A 6,238-nucleotide genomic window follows, 5' to 3' on the forward strand; every position below is an offset into this window, starting at 1 on the left:
ATGATCGTTTTGTGAATTTGAAAGCCGGCTTAGCTGTGTTTGCTCTTCGATATTTGCTTTGATTCCTCTCGGCGTCAACCTGCGACCTCCTTTCCTTGCCCGGATTCAACCGGGACTTGAAATAGTCAAATTATTTAAAATTAAATATTCACTTGTAACGATAACAATATTCGAACTCCTCTCTACTTTATTACAAAGAATAAAGGGTTGGCATCCGAGAATAATTGTCTTTTTTGTACATTGAGTGCTAGATTTTCTTTAGACTACTTTCCAATCGAGTGTAACTAATGTTGAGTTCTCATTTTTATTTTTATTTTTTGGGTCAAAATTGAGTCCTCATTCGGTTGTGTATAAAAGAGAAAGAAATCTTATCTTTTATAGTTGAGTGATTATTCAGTTAAGTGGGTGAAATGGGGTGTTAAGGATGCTGTGGTTACCTGATTAAGAGAGAGTAGTGACTAATTATGATCTTTATATTATTTGCAAATAATGGTAATAATGGTGTACTAAAAGGGGATTACCAAAAAGTAATCATTACAATTGTTAAATAATCTTTAAAATAGATTTAGAGCTAAATTGGCATAATTGTAATAGGTTTATGACTTTTTTTAGTAATTCTCCTCGGGGAGAAGGGAGCCATTGCTTTTACCTTTTTTTTTTTTTTTTTTATCAAATGAAAATTAAAATGGGTTAATACCATCTAACGAGGGTCGAAAATCTCTGGGTTTGAAAAATCATAAAGTATCAAAATATCATTTGACAATTTTATCTCAAATCAAAATTTAGAGTTTTATTGCCATAATTGCAATAGGCTTTTAACTTTTTAGTAATTCTACCTTTTATCAAATGAAATTTAAAATGGGTTAATACCACAGAAAATTTCAAATTGGTACACATTTGACAAATTTACATCAAATCATTTTTTTTTTTAAAAAAACCCCAAAAAAACACATTGATAAATTTACCTCAAATTATTTTTATTTACCAAAATAGACCACAAACTTGTACACCTATGACTAATTTATCCTGAGTTTTTTTAATCATCAAAAATTCCAAACTGGTACACCTGTGATAATTTTTTTATCAAATGAAATTTATCCTGATTCCTAATTTTTAAAATAACGGTTACCGGTACATTTGTGATAAATTTACCCAAAACGTGATCTCGTATGTGGCTTTAGGGTTTGAAAAATCATAAAATATTCAAAATATTATTTAAAAATAATTTACCAAACTAGTGACAGAAATACAAAAGGTTTAGAGCTAAATTGACATAATTGCAATAGGCTTTTGACTTTTTTAGTAATTCTCCCTCAAAGAAAATATACCTTTTATCAAATGAAATTTAAAATGGGTTAATACCACGCAAAATTCTAAACCGGTACACATTTGACAAATTTACATCAAACCATTTTTTTTACTATAAAAAAACTCCAAACTAGTACGGATGTGATAAATTCCCTCAAATTATTTTTATCTATCAAAATAGACCACAAACTTGTACATCTATAACTAATTTATCGTTTTTTAACAAAATAAGACTAACGGTGATAAATTTACCAAAAAATAATTTTTTTATCATAAAATAATTTTAAACTAGTACACATGTGACAAATTTGCCCTTCCTTAATTTCCGTCAAATTGGGTTAATACCTCAAAAACTCTAAACTTGTACACTTATTACAAACATATGGTAAAAATCCCAAACTAGTACACCCCTATATGTCATCTAATTTAGCAATTTAGAGGTAAAATTTAACGAAAACTAGAGGTGGGTAAATTTGTTACAGGTGTAAAATTTAGGGGTTTATTGTGGTAAAACAAATAGTTTGAAGTAAATTTATCACATGTGTATCAATTTGAAATTTTTTTATGGTCAAAAAAATAGTTCGGAGTAAATTTGGCACAGGTGTACTAGTTTGGGATTTTTAGTAGTCAAAAAAAATTCGAAGTAAATTTATCACATTTGTACAAGTTTGAAGTTTTTTATGATTAAAAAGATAATTTAGGTAAATTTATCACATTTATATCAGTTTAAAATTTTTCGTGATATTAGCTCAGTTAAAATAAGCCAACTTCGAAGCTCCATAGTTCATTGGAATTAACAGTCAGCCAACCAGACTTTCTCGTGAGAACAAAGCGGAGTGGTTTTCATCCTAAATACTCTGTCCAAGTCTCGATATTAGTGAAAAATCTTGGGCTAACCCCGATTGAGGCATGCCTTGCACGAAATCATGATCCAATTACGAAATTAATCAATATGTATCATTAATTTATTCCCGAAAGAGAGGAGTGCTTGTTATGAAAATTTCGAGAACCATCGAATAGGAAAACAAAAATATCACAAATGCGTAAATAGAGTATTAATTCGAAAATTGCCGACATTACAAGTCCCTTACCTGTTGAGTGTCTATTGCAATGTTTGCTTGAAATAATAATTATTACGACAAGTTCCGGTTACAGCTAATAGCCATTATACGTAACCTCATATCGTATCTATTTCAAAATAACCTTCTCTTTTATCTTTTTCCCCACAATGTTTTTTATAGGTAAACTATATATTAATACTAACTAAATTTTAGTTATGGAGTTTATATACCGATAACACTAACTATACTTAATCTTGACTTTACCATTGTGGACTGCGACATATTTCTACAATTTCCAACTCCACCACTTTACTCCAATCAGGTTTACTACCTATGAGAATAATAGTCTATTAAGATTTTTGTACTTGTGCCGATTGTCATGTTTACCTCTGTAACTCCACAAGTTCAATCATGGATTCGAGACGGACAAATGAATAGCCAGAACGGACAAATAGACAAGACTTCTGAATCACAATTTTGGGATGTTGGTTCGGAAAACGTGGATGGGTTGTTGTAGGTTACCCTTTGCATGGATTGACGACTAACATTGTGGTGGCCAAACTTCAACCACATTATTGTTGTGGGGTCAGCCGGCCACCCTCGCCGGACTTGGTAGAAAACAAAAAAGAAAAAAAATCATAATAAAGATTATTTATGTCGTCAGTTTCCGGCCAAAATTGATTCGAAGGATTATATTGGCAAATCATAAAAAGATTTAGTATTAAATTGGTCAAATTAAAAGATTTAGTACTAAATTAATATAAATATAATAGATTTATGACTTTTTTTTTTATAATTTTTTCCGGCCTTTCATAATCAACAAAACAAGCACAAGCGAGAAAAATTATCAAAGGCGGTCGTTTCAGTAATCAAGAACCGTCATAGGTTATAGTGGAAAGAAAAAGGGCCCTAATTGGGAATGGTCAGCCCATGAGACATGGAAGAGGCTGTGCTGTAATAATAGCCTTTTGTGCTGGTAGATCCGTAACTCAAATTGTGGGATAGACGCTGGACTTTCAAATTCAAAATTGCAATTTTGAATTCCCAAGGCATAAGTAAATTGATACAGATGCATTTGCATGGCTCGAGACTTGGACTATGTTGTGCGGAAAGTTCAATTTACTACCGATTACGAACAAGCGGACGCACGAAAAGTATGTGACGAGACCGATAATTTGGTAGTTTTAATCGCCGGTGACCTACAATCCTTATACTCGAAAGATACTTAATATGTCAAACAGACACAGGGAAAGTATGTGAATAGACCATTAATTTGATGGTCGTCGTCATTAGTAATCGACATCCCTACACTCAAAAGATACGCGCTATGTCAAGTGACACATGACATTCGTCTTTCTCTGGATTTTGACGACGGTCTCTAAAATAAAATAAAAAACTTCAACCAGAATGCACAACATACGAAATGGCCGTTGAAAAAATGCATGAAAAGATCGGTGATGTGGTAACAAACCCCATTGTTTCCCTTTTCTATAGAGTGGTTTGTGGTACTTCAATGGGGCATATCAAAGAAAAACTCCCTTTTTTCGCTTATGTACATAGAATTTGAAGAGACTTATGAGAAATATCGCCTGATAATTTGTTATATATCTTTTATGAATTGGTGTTTGGCAAGCTCTTACAATCTATCGACCATCATAATAAAATTAATCTCGTCCCGTCGGTGGGAAAAACAGCAAGCGCCCAGAGGCCCGAATTTAATTGACTCGTGATGTTCACAAGGTATTTCATGAGCTCACGGATAGTCGGGTTTTCAAGCTCTTGTGCCGTTTCATAAATAAGAATCCACAAATTAGAAACGTGTTCGTATCAAATAAAATGAAAACGAATATAGAAGCCGATGCTTTCGACGTGTAGTAAGAGTTGCTAAGCATGCTTCAATTTCCATCATTGAACTTTTTGTTTGGCACGAACACGCTAAAGCACAACATAACGTTAACTCCAATTACTGCTGAAGGTGGCTAAAGATTGGAAGTAAAATCATGAGCTCACAGATAGTCGGGTTTCCAAGCTCTTGCACTGTTTCATCAAAAAGAATCCACAAATTAGAAGCGTGTTCATGTCAAATAAAACGAAACGAATATAGAAGCCGGTGCTTTCGACGTGTAGTAAGAGTCGCTAAGCATGCTTCAATTTCCACCATTGAACTTTTTGTTTGGCACGAACACACTAAAGCACAGCGTAACGTGACCTCCAATTGCTGCTGAAGGTGGCTAAAGATTGGAAGTAAAATCAGCACAATTGCGACCCCTTCATAGTCAAGAGCTTTTAACAGTCCTTTTTACAATTGGCCCGATTTCACCGACCATTCTAACGGTAGAACACGTGTCAGTCTTGAGTTTTAGCCCATTATAATTTCAAAGGGTGCCGGTAAAAAAAAAAAAACTCAATTTTCGGCTCTTGCAAAAAAAAAAATGATGATGCAATAAATATTACTTGAAAAATAATTGGTGTATTCGTTTTAAAAAGTTAGTCGATGAAAAATGCTTTCATTATTAATGATAATTTGTGTCTTAATGTTTTTACGAACGATGAAAATATTTATTCTTCTTTCGTTTTTGTAAGCGACATAAGCAATCGTTTTTTAAGAAATATATTTTTCAAATTATTCATTTTCAACGAAAACAAACGGATCCTTCAATGTAATATTATTCCCACACTATTATCAGATTTTTGAAAAAAAAATACTTTTGTTAAAATTTAATCACGTATCATCAAAGCTAGAGTCGATCATACCGTCTGCGAGTAATATCGCAATACATCAATTTCTCATCTAGATTTGATTTCTCTATGAGTAGCTTGTAGGTGGTGCATCAATGAATTGATTAAAAAAAAAGCGGTTTAGATTCGTTTCTATGCTTAAAAGTAAATTGAAAATCAAATGGTTTTTCGAACAATTAGATTTGCTAAGCAATAAAATAAAGATGAAAAATAAGGAAAAAAAACTAAGTTATATAGAATCTCATGTTTGTTTGAGACGGAAAGAGATGGAAAACGAATAACAAACGACTTAAAAAAAAAAACAGAGACTTTAGAGACGTTTTAGCAAAAAAATCGATGTGTAACTTTTTGCTTATCATGGTTCAATTTTTTTTTTCTTTTTGGCTTATCGGGTCCGCAACAGCTAAAGTCATCCTAATTCTTTCATAATTTTTTGTAAGTCTAAGTTATATGTCAATGATAATCACTACAAAACCGAACATTACTAAATTACTTATTATGAATCATGGTTTTGAATTTGAACCCCAAAAATAATTATGAAAAACCTTTTAAATTTCAGTAGGAAAAATGTTACAAAGTTTCGTGTTCTACGATGCCTCCGTAATGCAATAATTAGTAAAATAAGATGCCTCCTAGGTCTAGCATGATCCCCACCGATCCATAATTATTTTTGGGATTTGAATTCAAAACCATGATTCGTAATAAGTAATTTTAGTATGTTCGGCTTTGGAGTGATTATAACTTTTAAGTAAATTGATGTACAATTTGAATTTATATTACAATTTTGAATTGGGAGGGGAAATAGAAGAAAAAGCTATTTTGACTGTTGTCTTAACTAATTAACGTTCAGGATTTACCGCAATTGAACTTTTTTTTTTTTAAGTCATCTGACCCCAAAAAAAAAAAAAGAGGTTGAAGAGATCTTTAGATACGTAATCATTGGTCGGTAGGTCACGTGCCATGGCTGCGAGCGCAGTACCTATGACCTTCTTTGGACCGTTCCGCGAGCACTCGCAGCGCAACTTAGCCGTCATCCTTACATCTTAACCTACGCTCACTGGCGTACTTTAGCAACCGTGGGCAAACCGAACTCATATCTGTTCTTCCACTAATCCATTTTCTCTCATTTT

Source organism: Rhodamnia argentea, chromosome 7, assembly GCF_020921035.1.
Source record: "Rhodamnia argentea isolate NSW1041297 chromosome 7, ASM2092103v1, whole genome shotgun sequence".
Lineage (NCBI taxonomy): Eukaryota > Viridiplantae > Streptophyta > Magnoliopsida > Myrtales > Myrtaceae > Rhodamnia > Rhodamnia argentea.